The 15,017-nt window shown below is 44.5% G+C and overlaps 1 protein-coding gene across 1 annotated transcript in view; it reads left to right on the plus strand.

The window, feature by feature from the left end:
- The window catches only part of nrsn1l (neurensin 1-like), a 176,940-nt gene that overhangs the window by 105,526 nt on the left and 56,397 nt on the right, over positions 1-15,017 (plus strand). The window lies entirely within an intron of this gene.

The raw sequence follows: 15,017 nt of genomic DNA on the forward strand, positions 1-15,017 counted from the left end.
TCTGCCTCCTGATGCTGCTGCAGCACTGCTGTTGTCTGGCTTGTGTAGGTGGTCTCATGCCACCAGTACATACACTGGTGCTTACACATAAACTCAGTCCCAGGCTGATTCCCAGTTGTCATTGTGTGAGACATACAGTGTGTGTTCAGTTTCCTCCATTTAGACAGTGCAGTCCTTCTCACACAGTACACAGCATTGTTTACTGAAGAATTTCTCATGCAGGCCACAGTTGCTCCTCTGTGGACGCGCTGCTAATGTGTTGCATGTGAAAGAACATTTCCATGTGATCATCATCCATCTCTCTCTTTCATGAAGTCGTCCCCTGCGCAGGCTTCCCCTCGGGGAAATCGCGCTGTCTGTGGTGTTTTCTGTCAACTTTCCCCCTCAGTGTTGTGTCTCCGTCAGCGTTGCCTCGTCAGTCTCACTTCATGTCAAATCACAGTGTTTCATAGAAGTGTGTGAGCTGTTGGTGAAGACCAGCTTCTTACTGTGGGTCTGTTTGATTTGTTCAATTTGAACCCTCATGAGTGCATCATTTTCTGTTTCATGACAAATCAGATCTATATTAAAGGGTTAGTTCACCACAGTTCGGTGGTATCTAGCTGTGTAGATAAGTTCAACAGGCTCAACACATGAAATACAACTGACTTGACTTGGAGCCAATTCACCGACTGTATCTACAACTTTTTTTTCATTTCAAGAGATAGTCTGAATTATCACACATCGCTCAAAATGAAATTTACCCTTCCAGTTACATTAACATTTGTGAGTAAAGTCAGACAGTTTAAGACTCCTGTGTAACATTAAGGTGCGGACACACCAAACCAACATCAAAGAACTAGCGGCGACGAAAGCCAACTGTTGCGTCGTCTACGTCGCCTCACGTCGCCTCACGTCGCCTCACGTCGCCCTGTGTCAGTTGCATTTGAACACACTACACGGACTACATCCGACGGCCAAGTAGCACGTACGTTCTGCGCCTGCGTGAGAGAGAGCGGAGTGAGAGAGTGGTACATCCTGTCAGCCGAGGGGTTTCCTATCTGTGCAGCCGAGCACCGCAGCACCTCCACGGACTATTACATCCAGACGGTCCCGGTGTTTCCTCCGCAGGCTCCACTTCACTCAGCTGCCCGATAAACCCGCTGCTTCTTCCCACTTTAACCTGAATAACAAACCAGGGCTCGGTGCTCCGGTCGGATCCAAACGGAGAGCCGGGGCTAGCTCAGAGACTAGCAGAGGCTAACTGGCTGTGCTTCCCTCCGGTCATGCTGCGGCTAACTCTCCGCTAGCCGCTCCCAGCTAGCTCTGGTTTGTTATTCAGGTTAAAGTGTGAAGAAGCAGCGGGTCTGTGGGGCAGCTGAGTGAAGTGGAGCCTGAGGAGGAAGCACCGGTTAGCCCCGGTTTCACTACAGGCAGATTCACTCGCTACAGGGGCGAGGAAATAAAACCTGAACAGCCAATCAGAGTGAGCTCTCTCACCGACAAGCTCCGCCACCGATTCAACATGCTCAAATGGCTGAAAAGCAGCCGACGCGGAAGTGCCGACAGTGCGGGACACACTGCAAAAACTAGGCCGACAGACACTCACTGACGACCCGACTTTGGTCAACGGCCAACCGTTGGCTTGGTGTGTCAGGGCCTTTACTCAGTAATACTAACACAATGTGGTCTCCAACTTTACATTTGTAAGGGTTAACTAAACATCCGCTGTCTTTGTTAAGCAGCTCGACGTCCTCTGTGATTGTCATGGTAATTGCCGGTAAGTGTAGCTAAGGCTAGATCACTTTTAAATGATTTTTACTCAACATAAAGTTATGCACTTAACATAATGTGACAATCCGAGGACGTACCTCAAAGTGAGTCAAACTTCAGTTGGTTTCAGACGAGACACAAACACTGGTCTTCTCTGGGAAAGTCCTGTGTTTGTTGACCCATCCCTCACCCCAGCCTGCCTTATGCAGGCTTTCACTCTTTATACTACTTCCATCTCCGCGCATTAGTCACATGATTACAGCCTTCACGATTACATGGGTTACATACAGATTTCTGGCTCATGGTTCTGTGGGTTATATTATAATTCCGGTGCATTACTGAGGGGGTTTGTAGGCGTATGTATGAACAGTGCATGAGGACAGCCTGATCATCTGGCATCGTTTAAGGGCTCCCAGGCTAAACAGGTCATATCAAGGGCTGCCCCCTGATAGTCGACCAAACGTTAGTCGACCAGAAAGGTCATTAGTCAGCAAGATTTCATTGGTCGCTTAGTTGCAGAAAAAAACAAACAAACGTGAAACTCTATCAGGAGCTGCACCTTGTCAAAATAAATTCAAACCTATAGGACTGGACCATGTGTGAGTTTACTTTGAAAGGACAGACACAGGAAGTGTCCACACTCAGCAGTCAGACAGGAGTCAGGTTAATCTCCAGGGCTGGTACCTGCGGTTATTCCACAGGCTAGTTAATAACATGTCGGGCAGGAAATCCAAAGTGTGGGATCATTTTGAGAAGGTGAAGGACGAACCCAAGGTGATATGTAAACTCATCTTCATTGGTCGACTACAAACATGACGTATCATGTGAAACATGGAAGTAGCTACATGCCCATTAGCCCACAGCGTCATTAACAGGCGGCTCGCTCAGTGTGTGACGTGCACTTGGAGATAAAATATAGGCCTATATTAATGAAGGTTCATTAGTACGGTTTGTATTTCTCTGTAATGTAGCACAGTGTTAACAATGTTACTGATACTATTCTTTCTCACACCTTCAACTCAAACCACCAAAATATATCATTTAATCATTACATTCATATCAGAAACATGCAGGAGACTAGTCCACTGATGGACCCTGATGACGACTGTTGGTCCACTGATGGACCCTGATGAGGACTGTTGGTCCACTGATGGACCCTGATGAGGACTGTTGGTCCACTGATGGACCCTGATGAGGACTGTTGGTCCACTGATGGACCCTGATGGGGACTGCTGGTCCACTGATGGACCCTGATGAGGACTGCTGGTCCACTGATGGACCCTGATGGGGACTGCTGGTCCACTGATGGACCCTGATGGGGACTGTTGGTCCACTGATGGACCCTGATGAGGACTGTTGGCTCTATATAGTAATATTTGACAAAGGCAGTGTAAAGCACCTTATGGCTGCCACATAACACCACAACAGCTACGGTTACAAGCAAAAGACCCTCGGTGCTGTTTACCATCACGGGCAAATCAGAGCATGTTTTTTATTTTTTGTAATTTGGGGCAGCTGACCCTTTAAAAGTCTGGAAATCATTTAGTGCTGATATCAGTCACATATGTACACGCACACAGAGCCATGTGTGACTGCTGATGTCACATTCATCCAGTTTTACAGGTGCAGCTTTTCAGGTCAATTTTTTTCTCCGGCGAACGCTGTCGTATCAACTTATTCTCAGTGTCAAAATTATTTGCTGGGTGTCATTTCATGTTCTCTGTCTGATCAACGCTCCATTTAGATTTTTTTCCTCATTCTGCCTTTCTTCATTTAATCAACCCCCCCGCCCCTCCATGGACTGTTCATGGACTTGATGGAACCTCAGAATTTTATACGACGGCTGATATACGGCCGTATTAAAGACGGGTGCTTTCCGTTTGACGAGCGCGGTTTAATCTAAATCAAGATATGGGTCCCTCGAGGCCGGTGCTGTAATCATGTCAAACTGGCGATACCGCTCACTGTCACTCTCCCTCCATCTCGCCTGATCATCATCTGCATTGCAATTATTGAGCGGATTTAGATGGTATCTGGCTCTTAGGTAATCAGGAGGAGAATGGGATTAGATGTAACGTTATATGGTTATGTTGTTAATCTCAATGAGTTTGCATCACACAGCTCATCTGGCTGTGGGAGAGATGACATCTGGATGTGGGGCTTTGTGTTCAGTTCAAGGTTAAACTACAGATCACTGATGACTTAAGCCAAAAAAATCTATCTGTGAAACAGAAAAAAGAACCGGACAGGACGTGGCTGCAGTGGAGATAATTGCTCACACAATAAATGAGTTTTAATGTGCGAGCATATACACACGCATGCATGGCGATATTATAGAGTCTCTATATTACTTAATCAAGCAGTCATGTTAATTGTGTAATAGGCTTGTATATTTCCATGCTGTCTCATCTCATTTACATATTTACGCCCGTGTTAATGAGAAGGGCTAAATTAAAGAGGGGGAGGAGGGGAAGTGAGTGGCTCCTCCCTCAATATCACTGATTTATTTATACTCATTAAGCTGAATTGCACAGATCTGCATTCCCATCTGTAATAAGGAAAGGATTGTATTAAATTTCATGGACACATCGCGGCAAAACCGTACTGTCATGAATTATATAAGAAGCTTTTGTGCATAGTTTAAATGAATAAATTACCAAGACAGATGGAAAATCCTGTTGAGGTAACATTTTAATATGGCCGAAATGGGAGGATGAATAAATTCTTAGAAATTAGAAGTGGATGAAGTGAAGACTCTTTATCAGGACATCGTTGCCGCGGGGACACGAGTAGTAGCGGGCCTGTTCTCTCCGGCTGCAGCAGCGATGCAGAATAATGAAAATAAGTGTGTCCATTAGACCAGTTAATCTTATTTGGCCTGTAACATTGGTCTATGTTTTCATCGCAGACTAAAGGTCCCTTGTTCTCTGCTCTTTTTATGCGCACATGTACTGTAGAGGATACACACACACACACACACACACACACACACACACACACACACACACGCACATGCACAATCCCAGCCTTCATGCAGACACATTGATTTAGCGGTCACACACAGACAGTGGCTTCATATCTCTGTTCTCTTGCTCCTCCACTCCTCCCTGCTCCTCCTCCTCCTCCTCCTTTTCACAAAACAACACAGGACTCTTCTGGGCCCCAAGGAGAAAGAGCAAAATTTACAAGAGGGACACAGGGGATCAGTGGTGCTGTTGTATACTGGTGAACAGCACCCCTTTGACTGGGAACCAGAGGTCAGGGCATGGCTCCCAAAGCCTGCTGGCTTCTTTGGTGCCTGTGTGTGTGTTTGTGCATGCATGCGTTTGTGTTCCTTGAATGTGTGTGTTGGCATTTATATGTGTGTTGGCCCCGGGGCGCATGAAACCCCGCCTGCTAATGTTACGGGAAAGTCACAAACTGTTTTTGTGGCAGGCTGAAGTCACATGACGGCACAGCCTGCGCATAATCTTTTTACACACACTGGAAACTGTAGTATTTGGCTTGTGTTGGTGTGTGATGTGCTCGCATGGCGTGGGGATGAACAGTTAGCTCATGTGTGGTGAGTGACATTGAGAGATTCTCTCACAACAGAGTTTCACTTCATTCCCCACCGATCCGTAAGTAGCTTATCGTCCTTAACACCAGTAAATAGCAGCAACACTCAGTTTAATAAGATTAGACCAGTAATTTTCACCAAAGTGCCCCCTGAAGACAGGGTATTTTTGGTCCTCTTTGGGTTCAACTCTACCACCCCACGCAATTATTTCTCTGTCAAGGATCCGTTTTTTTCTGGAGGAGATTTGCAGCCTTGAGTGGTGCGTATGTATTGATAGGAACAGCCAATCAAAGACCTCCACATCCAATTCTAGGTGCCGACGTGTAGATGTGGGATGTAGGGGAAAAGATGTAGGACATCTTTCAGTATGTGATGTAAAACACAGGACGTAAGAGGTAGATTAGACCAGTGGTTCCCAACTGGTGGGTCCTGGTCTAAAAGTGGGTCCTGAGTTTATTCTGAATGGACCTCAGGTGACTCATGAATGTGTCAAGTTTGTAAAAAACAAACTTTATTTTGAAGTACGATGAATTTCTGGTACAGAGCAGTTATTTTAAGTGAGTGTCTAACGGAAAGCTACAGGACAGAAACAGCAAACTAGCCCGATGACATGGCCAAACGCAAGTATGATGCTAAATACATTAAACAGTGTGGACCTTCCTGTGGATATTCTTTTTTATCCAGGTCATAGTTATCTCAAGGCAATTGAATCGAACGCAACTGGACTTAGTTTTGTCTTAGAAGACGTTTCACCTCTTATCCAAGAGGCTTCATCAGTTCATGCTTGTCTGACTAGGCTGGAACTAGTCTGACAAACTGGTGTGGAAACAACCCAGGTATTTAACCTCTGAGGAGGTCTTCACAAGGCCAATGATTTCATTCGTTCGTTAGTGCTCCAAAGGTGTGTCAGTGGTGGTCGTTGAAACCATCTCTCAACAGAGGAGGAGGTCTGCGACACCACCTATCCCCACCTACAATGCTGTCCTTTTGCCTTGAGAGTGTGAACCTTGAACAAATGACAAAGGACAAATCTGGCCCACGTGGCTGGACCGGTTGGGAATCATTGGATCAGACTATAAAATGGACATGAGACCAAAGATGAAGGTTAGAAGATCTTGAGATATACATGTAGGGTGAACAGTGACTCATGGACATAGATTATAAGCTTTATGGAAAGGCGCTACCTTTTATGTGGATGACCATTCAGTCTTTATTGAAGCAATAAATTCCTTAGTGTTGCTCGGCTGTGTTGACCTAGAAAGCTGAGTTTTTGGTCATGTGTACATGTACCAGGCTGTGTTGCAGGCTTACTTTTGGCCAAAACATAGCATCTGTTAGCATCAGGGGGAAACTGGAACAAAGGCACCACCAGTTAAGACAGCTAAATATCCATATAGCCAAATCACTGTTGAATGTATTTCCGTCCATAAAATTATTTTGTTTGGTATGCATTTTTAATTTCTCCTAGCTTTTGGGATCAGTAGGACCCGACAAGTATAAAACCTAAACTTTCCTGAAGTTCCAGTGTCCTCAAACGAGACGATAATAAAGTCCTAATGTCTTCAAACAGTCCTTCCTAATTAACAGCGTCAGTGTTACTGTTTCTTAGATTGGTCAAATTTGTTAGACTGACTTGGCAGAGAGGGCTGCCATTTTATTTTTACATGGATTAGTGTATTGTGCTCTTATAACCACTAGATGGCACAAAAGTGTCCACGAACAGGTACAGCAGGTCTGAGTTACATAGAATGAAGGATAAGGGTCAAGTAAACCCAAAAGGTGATGTCCACGTATGAGAACACAGAGTCTCAGGAGGATATTTGGATGCAATTTAGCAACACATGATCTGTAATGCATGATGTAGGATGTATTACAGGAAACAGCTTGTAGAAAAGAAGAATATAGCACAAAGGGCTTTGGATAATGCAATACACATAGGATCTGAGACATAAACTAAAACTAGTTCCCTTCTTCCATTACCACTTTTCGGCCAAGCAGAGTCAAACCAAGACCCAGAGATACTTGAACTCCTCCGCTTGGGGAAGTAACTCACATTTTTAGTGTGCTTTAAGTTCATGAAAGCTAATTGTAGCATTTGGTTGCTTAAAAAAAAAAGTTTCACATTTAGTTTACATTTTGTTTTAATGGTTTTAAGCCTGTTTTTCCATCCATCCATCTTCATTCGCTTATTCGGGGCCTGGTCGCTGGTGCAGCAGGCCGAGCAAAGCACCCCAGACATCCCTCTCCTCAGTTTCCAGCTCCTCCTGGAGGACCCCGAGGTGTTCCCAGGCCAGATGACATATATAATCCCTCCAGAGTGTTCTGGGTCTGCCCCAGGGCCTCCTACCAGAGGGACGTGCCTGGGACACCCCTAACAGGAGGCGCCCAGGAGGATCCTGATCAGATGTTGAACCACCTCAACTGACCCCTTTCAACGCAGTTTTTTGGTGGCACAAATTAGCAGCGCTGTAAAAACCAAGCTAGCAGTTAGCATTAGAGTTATCTCCACCCTCTCATCCAAATATGGTCACTTCTGGCTCAAAATATTTAAGATGGCGACGGCTAAAATGCCAAACTCAAGGTTTAAAGGGAAATTTCGGTTTATTTCAACCTGTCTCCTATCGTCCTAAATTTGTTTCAAGTGACTAGTGACATAAAAATAATAGTTAGCATGTTAGCCGTTAGCCTAGATACAGCCGGGGCGCATAGTAGCGTCAGACCTGTTAAAACGTAAGTGAACGGGCAACCTTCAAGTGCAAAGTTAGTCCACTAAACAAGCTTTTTTCCACAAAGACCGCCTCATATCGTTAGGATAAATGTCAGAGAACATATAGAAAACGACATGTAAACGTGTTGTCTTACTTTACCGGTGTGCTGCCATGTTTGTTTACCATCTAGCTCTGCTTTCCAAAGCGCGGCCGAAATATCGCGAGAACAAGCAGCGATTCATACCGTGCCTGAAATCTCGTGAGAACAAGCAGCAACAGCTGGAAGGCAGAACCGGACAGTAGCCTGAAAAGTTCATTCATTTATTTTATGAAAGATTTATAGAATAATGGCTGACTTTTTGCCAGACTCCGACTTTGTGGAGGAGGAATTTGATTTTGCAGAGTTTGATGGCCGCCCTTATTTATTTGAGCCAGAATACACTGACGAAGAGCTTCGTGAAATTGAAGAACGGAGGAGGAGAGAAGGAGAGGCGCAACAGGTAGAGGACGAGAGAGGAGGAATGGCTGCTGCAAGGCTGCGTAGCTCTGGAGATTGGTGGTGTACCTGTGAATGCTGTGCCCCAGTGCCCACAGAAGAGGAATGCCTCTGTTGAAAGGAATGGGACCGGTTGCAGCCTTATTTTCAAGGTCTGGATGTGACCGAGGACGAGACACCTCCACCTGGAGTAGTATCCAGCTGGGCTTTATCTAGAGCTCACCAGATATATTTCGGCCGCGCTTTGGAAAGCAGAGCTAAATGGTAAACAAACATGGCAGCACACCGGTAAGGTAAGACAACACGTTTACATGTCGTTTTCTATATGTTCTCTGACATTTATCCTAACGATATGAGGCGGTCTTTGTGGAAAAAAAGCTTGTTTAGTGGACTAACTTTGCACTTGAAGGTTGCCCGTTCACTTACGTTTTAACAGGTCTGACGCTACTATGCGCCCTGGCTGTATCTAGGCTAACGGCTAACGGCTAACATGCTAACTATTATTTTTATGTCACTAGTCACTTGAAACAAATTTAGGACGATAGGAGACAGGTTGAAATAAACCGAAATTTCCCTTGAAAAATGGGAGTCCATGAACCAAGGGTGAAATCATGGTGGCTGCATCCATTATTTTATACAGTCTGTGCACAACTGCCAAACGTTCTTATAGGAAATACAAAGGGACCAGGACTAAATGATACAAGACGCAGGACAAGGAAGACGATGTAGGACAAAGGACTCGAGCTGTGTCTTGCACAGTATGGATATAGATTTAAACAGGGACCATAATCATGAAATACGACTACAGAGTGTACGCAGCGCAGAGGTCCTGATTTCTCTGGACTAGATGTTTCCTTCACCAGCACAAATGCTGATAGAGGCTGACTAGTTTTTAATGCATGGACACCGGGTGGAGAACAACATCAAAACACCATTTGGAGTCACAGAGATGACTTAAAGCAGGAGGACAGCCTCCATAACGGCTGAGTGGATGAACGGATGGATGGAGCAGAGGAGCTACAGGGCGTGGAAGTGTTTCATCTCCAGCCTGTACTCCGAAAGGTGTAAGTAAGTAATGGGTGCTAGCTGCCTTCTAACATCCCCATCATCACTTTAGTCAACACCTGCACTTGAGATTGCACAGCGTACACACTCATAACTGCACACACACACAAACACAACCTGAAAGCACTTTCATGACACAAGAAAGCAAGTGTTAAAGGCAAGAGCCTGCAGGGTCAGAAGTCATCAGCTAAGGGGCCTGAAATCATGTCAGACTGCACTTATCCTATTCCAAAGCCCTCACATCACATATCTCAAACAGATGTGCAGCCCGCTTTTTTTTTCTTTCTTTTTTATTACCGTTGATGCCTTTCAAAAATGGTATTCAGGAAACTCTCATTGATATATACCCAGTGGCAAGGTGATAGTCCCTGTCCCTCCTTAATTCAGTCCTCCCAGCCATCCAGGCTGCCTGAGTGCTACCAGCAGAGCAGTGATGGATGACGCAAGGCTCATTAGGATAAGACAACAAAATCAATAGACCAAGCTCAGAGGTGTCAGCGCCTCAGACACACCAGTAAAAACCACACTGATAGTCTATTCGCCGGCAGTGAAGTGTATCTGAATTTTGGTATTTGTGTGTGTGTGTGTTCCCGTGCCTGTGTGTGGCTGAGGACGGGGAGCAGTTACAGGGTGAGTGATTGATGCTGATGGATACGGATAATGGATAAACTCAAATATAAGAGCTCTCGATGGGGGGGTGGTGTGTGTCTGTGTTTGTGCATGAGGTGCAAAGGAAGAGTGAGTCACATTCAGGGAGAATAAAGACAGGTTTGGGGCTGCAGTTTGCCACACAAACAATATCCTCTTTTTTTTTTTTTACAGGCGTGATATTAAAAAGTTAGTGAAGTCATTGTTCCTGCTCTGGATATAGATACGGTGCCATAAACAGCCTATTGTCTTAGATCTACATCAGCTCTTATCTGTGACAGAAAGTGCCTGCTCTCCTGTCTGGGAACTTCCTTTATGCTCCAAGGTGTATTACCATACCGCATACTGCAAAGAATATCCACCCAAACAAGTCATTTAGTCCTGCGTTGACTCTTGAATTTTTATCATCTAAAAAAAAACTTTTCCTTCTTATATCTTGATTTTCAGTTTCTTCATCATAGATGTCAAAGTTCATACTTGATTCTGTTTTCTTTGAGATCATTGACACTATTTTTAAATTCCTAAATTCCTTTACAGGATTTAATTGCACTGGAAAAACATGTTTATTAATGTAGAAATTTTTGGCAACGCTTTTTCTATCTTGACACTCATCATCTTCTGCTTATCTTAAGCATGACAGTCCAAACACATCTGTGCCCAGCAACATTTCCCAGCTCCTCTTTGGCATTCCCTGAGGCACTCCAAGGCCGGATGACATATATAATCCCTCCATCGTATTCTGGGTCAATAGGTTTTGTACCTATCGACGAACCAACCATGTTTCTTTTCCTAAACCTATTCTAACCAGTACTGGTGCTTATTCGTCGGGCACTAATTTGTTATATATCATACCAACTGTTGTATGTGCATTTTCCGAAGATATACAAATTTACAAGGATACGTTAAAGTAGAACATATACATCATGATATATGAGAGTATATCATGATGTATATGTTCAGCCATGTGTAAAGAAGGAAGCTGTCCGTTAAGGAGGCGGGTTGGGGTGGTGCACGGGTCAAACAAACACAGGACGTTTGCTCAAAAGACCCGTGTTTGTGTCTGGTGTCAAGTAAGCTTATTTGAAGGTACATCGTCACGTCACAATAACCACATGCCTCCACAGGATGTTTTAATGTACTGTTTTTTATGTAAGGTAATGCACCAAAATTCATACATATCCTACATAATCTCAAGCCAGTAATTTGTGCATTATGTATGGATTAGAGAGGGCTGCGTTCACGTGACAAATACTCGGCTGGGAGTAAAGAAGAAAGTGGTCCGTCAAGGAGGCAGGTTGGGATGGTGGATTGGTCACAAAACATTGGACTTTCCCGCAGTACTTCCTCGCCACTTTTCTTTTCCTAAAGCTAACCGCAGTAACTCTGATTTAATTTGTAGGATATCATATGAAACGTTGTATACGTTGGCCTTCATCATCACATGCTTTATTGATTTAAATCCCTCAATGGATATCAAAGTTTTTTTTTTTCCCGGGAAGTTTCTATATAATTTGGCACTATTTATTGGTACAGTGTGATCAGACAGTAAATTTCCAGTTAATTTCTAGTATCACCCATGAAGTCTTTCAGTCAGGTCGGCTGAACATACAAAAATAGGAAATTTAAACAAGTAATTGACCCTTTGCTAGCCTTCGGACGCAGACTGGCCAGTCATAACGTAGCATCAGGCTGGCTCAGACCAGCATCCGACAACAACACAGCTGTGCTCCATTGACTCTACTGCAGTCGTTTCAGATTTCCTTCATTTTCAGGCTGGTGTTGTGGATGTGGAGCTAAATGTTGTGTCTGGGGCACGTCGTGTGTTAATGATACTCGTTACCTGGAGAGGTTGGAAACAGATATACGTTTCTTCCCTGTTCCAAAACCAAAATCAGACCCTGAAAAGTGTAGGGTTAGCTAGCTAGCTACTGAAGATATAGCCTACTGAATGTATACACATGCTGCTTTTGCTTTGTAATGATTATAACAGTGAAACAAAGAGCGACCCTGCTGTACAGGAACCAGTGAAGGGAAGCAGGGAGACTTTCCCTTTCTATTCATTGTCTTGTGTGGCGATCAGCAGTGATGTGGTGGTTCACTTTTACACTGTGATCTGTAGCCTATAGTTCGGCTTTAGCTTCTAACTGTCTTTGTCTTTTTAACCTGTTGTTGCTGCTGAGTCAGTTTGACATCCTGGATATATCCTTCAAACACACACTGTAGACCCCTCTGTCTGCTGCTCTGTCTGCTGCTCTCTGGAGTCACTCTTTCATTTGTCTGAAAATATGATAATATTTCTTCAGGGAGTGCAGTTAGTTACAGTGTGGGCTCCGTGCTTACTCTGACAGCTTGTCAAACCATCACAAAGGGGCGGTGCTTAGCGAAAGGTCAATTGATGTATAGAGAAGTATTTATCTGGGTTTCCTTGGGGGTAGTTCGTCACTGAGAATCCTCTGGAAATCAACAACTTGCTGATGAACTCGACGCACTTTGTCTCACAACTTCGTCTCTGTTTTCCCCACAATCAGCACAAACAGACTCATACAATAAACACATAATGTATTTTCACATAATTTCTTCCACAGAAACAAAATGAGATTGTTGGACTCAGCATGAGACAAAACAACTTTCTGTGATGGGCATTTTTTGCAGTGGGCTTGAAGTGATAGCCTGTTCTTATCTCCAGGCGGTGGTAATTTATCGTTGCACACGCTGCCACTGAGATGCGTTAATGCTTATCTGTTGTTCTTGCAGTCACAGGACTGCACACACACACACACACACACACACACACACACACATGTGCAGAGCTGTACGATGACACACACAAACACACACGTAGTGAGGGAGGTTGTGGGGGTAGATAGTTGTTGACAGTTTGCTGTTTGTGGTCTCACATGCAGCAGATGTCTTCCTGTGTGAGGCTCTGCAGCTTTCTGTTGAACCAGAGTCTTCATGATTTCCCTGTTTGACTCGCAGGCGGACGACTGCAGACGGTTAATGCTCCACTTCATTCTGAGGGAAGTAGTGAGGGTTAATATCAGCCGTTCTCTCCTCTACTACCCTATTCCCATATAGATTATGGACTTGAATGACTTTCTCAGTAGTAATGGAATTCCCAAGTAAAGTTCATTGAATGGATCTCCACTCTGCTCCCCGAACAGTCCAGTAATTGAATTGAAATCAAACCTAATTGGATTGGTGTAGGAATGCCACTGAACAGCGTGTCTTTTCCTGGGAAGGGGACGTACAGCACAGGACACTGTGTGTGTGTGTGTGTGCGTGTGTGTGAATGGGTCTGGCGATGGACAAGAGGCGTCCCTCAACGATCAATTTGATTACACTTAACGATGAGATCAGTATGAGAGAGCTCAGATTCGGTGGTTGTGGCGTGGAGGACAGTTCCCGGCGTGCCGGTAACGTGCTGACAGTCAGCAGAAGTCAGACCTCACTCCACCCCGCTGTCACATCTCACAAACAGATGAACTGAACATCCTGTACAAGACACAGCGTGTACAGCGGCCTGCGTGCTGCACATTGACACAGTGCAGCGTGCTTCTTATCTGGTGTACAGCTCGTCTTCTGTCCTGTGACCTGCTGAACTGGGTCTTACTCCTCTGCACTCCTTCCTTCTCCTTCACTCCTCTGTACTCTACCATATTCTCATACACTCTTCTTTAGCGTAATCTACTTCTGTGTCAACATGCTCTCACTCCCAGCTCATCAAATAATGCAATCAGTGAGTGGCCTTCAAACTATGACACTCTATGAATCCCTCCAGCTTCAGGTTTGGACGTCAGGAACAGCAATTTCTGCTCATTAAGTCCAGTTCAGACCGAAGATTGGCAACAACATGAAACCATTTTAGAACGTTGCAGAGAAAAGTGTTGGCAGTGTGAACTGGCCGGTCTGAGCTCGACTCAAGCCGGCTGACGTGTCACCTGACACTCAGCTGGTCACATGGCTGGCGGCTGGTTTTAACCTCTCTAACTCCTCCTGGACACCGACATCCTCGCTCCCCTCCTCCTCTGTTAAATGGTATCTCCCAGACGCACCACTTCATCAAACCATGTGATGTTTGGTATTGCCGGATTGAGGCAGCTCTCGACTTTTCAAAAATAAAATCGTTTTTCTTTTATTTCTTATGGATTTGGCACCAGAGCAGCCTAAACACACGAAGTCCAAAATGGCAATGAGTGGTGACAAGTTATGTCATGACGTTTTTCGATGGGAAAAGTTAAAGGATTACTCGCGATCTTATGTGGAGCTGTTAGCGGGGACTTAGCTGTTTTATAAAAGGTAAGAGTCTCACTCCTACCACTATTTTTGGCTGAGATACACCCTCTAGAAAGTGGGATCATAACTTTCACGTTTCATATGGCTTTATTTGGTGATATTTTATGGTGTTTCTGTGTCATAAACAACATCAGCTATCATAATCACACCTGATTTCAATAAGGTACAATGTTTGAAGCTGGCTGAGTGTTGTTTGATCACTGATAGGACTGTTTTGAAGCAGAGTGACAGACTTGTCATTTGGAGCTCCGCCTGGATCTTTTCATGGTAAAAACACTGTAGAATGGTCATACTTTGAGCAGTCTTCTTCAAATTTGACACAAGTGTTCATTGATAGTGTGCCTACAGCCCCACAGTGTCATTTACCTGCTCAGATGAAGCCACAGACAGTTATTCATCCTGAAAATCATTTTTTATTTTATGTTAGGCAAAATCTTCCATTTGTTACTGACTTCAGAGGCCCATTACTCTGTCTCTGTATCACCTAGAGTGT

Source organism: Epinephelus lanceolatus, chromosome 16 (assembly GCF_041903045.1).
Source record: "Epinephelus lanceolatus isolate andai-2023 chromosome 16, ASM4190304v1, whole genome shotgun sequence".
Classification (NCBI taxonomy): domain Eukaryota; kingdom Metazoa; phylum Chordata; class Actinopteri; order Perciformes; family Serranidae; genus Epinephelus; species Epinephelus lanceolatus.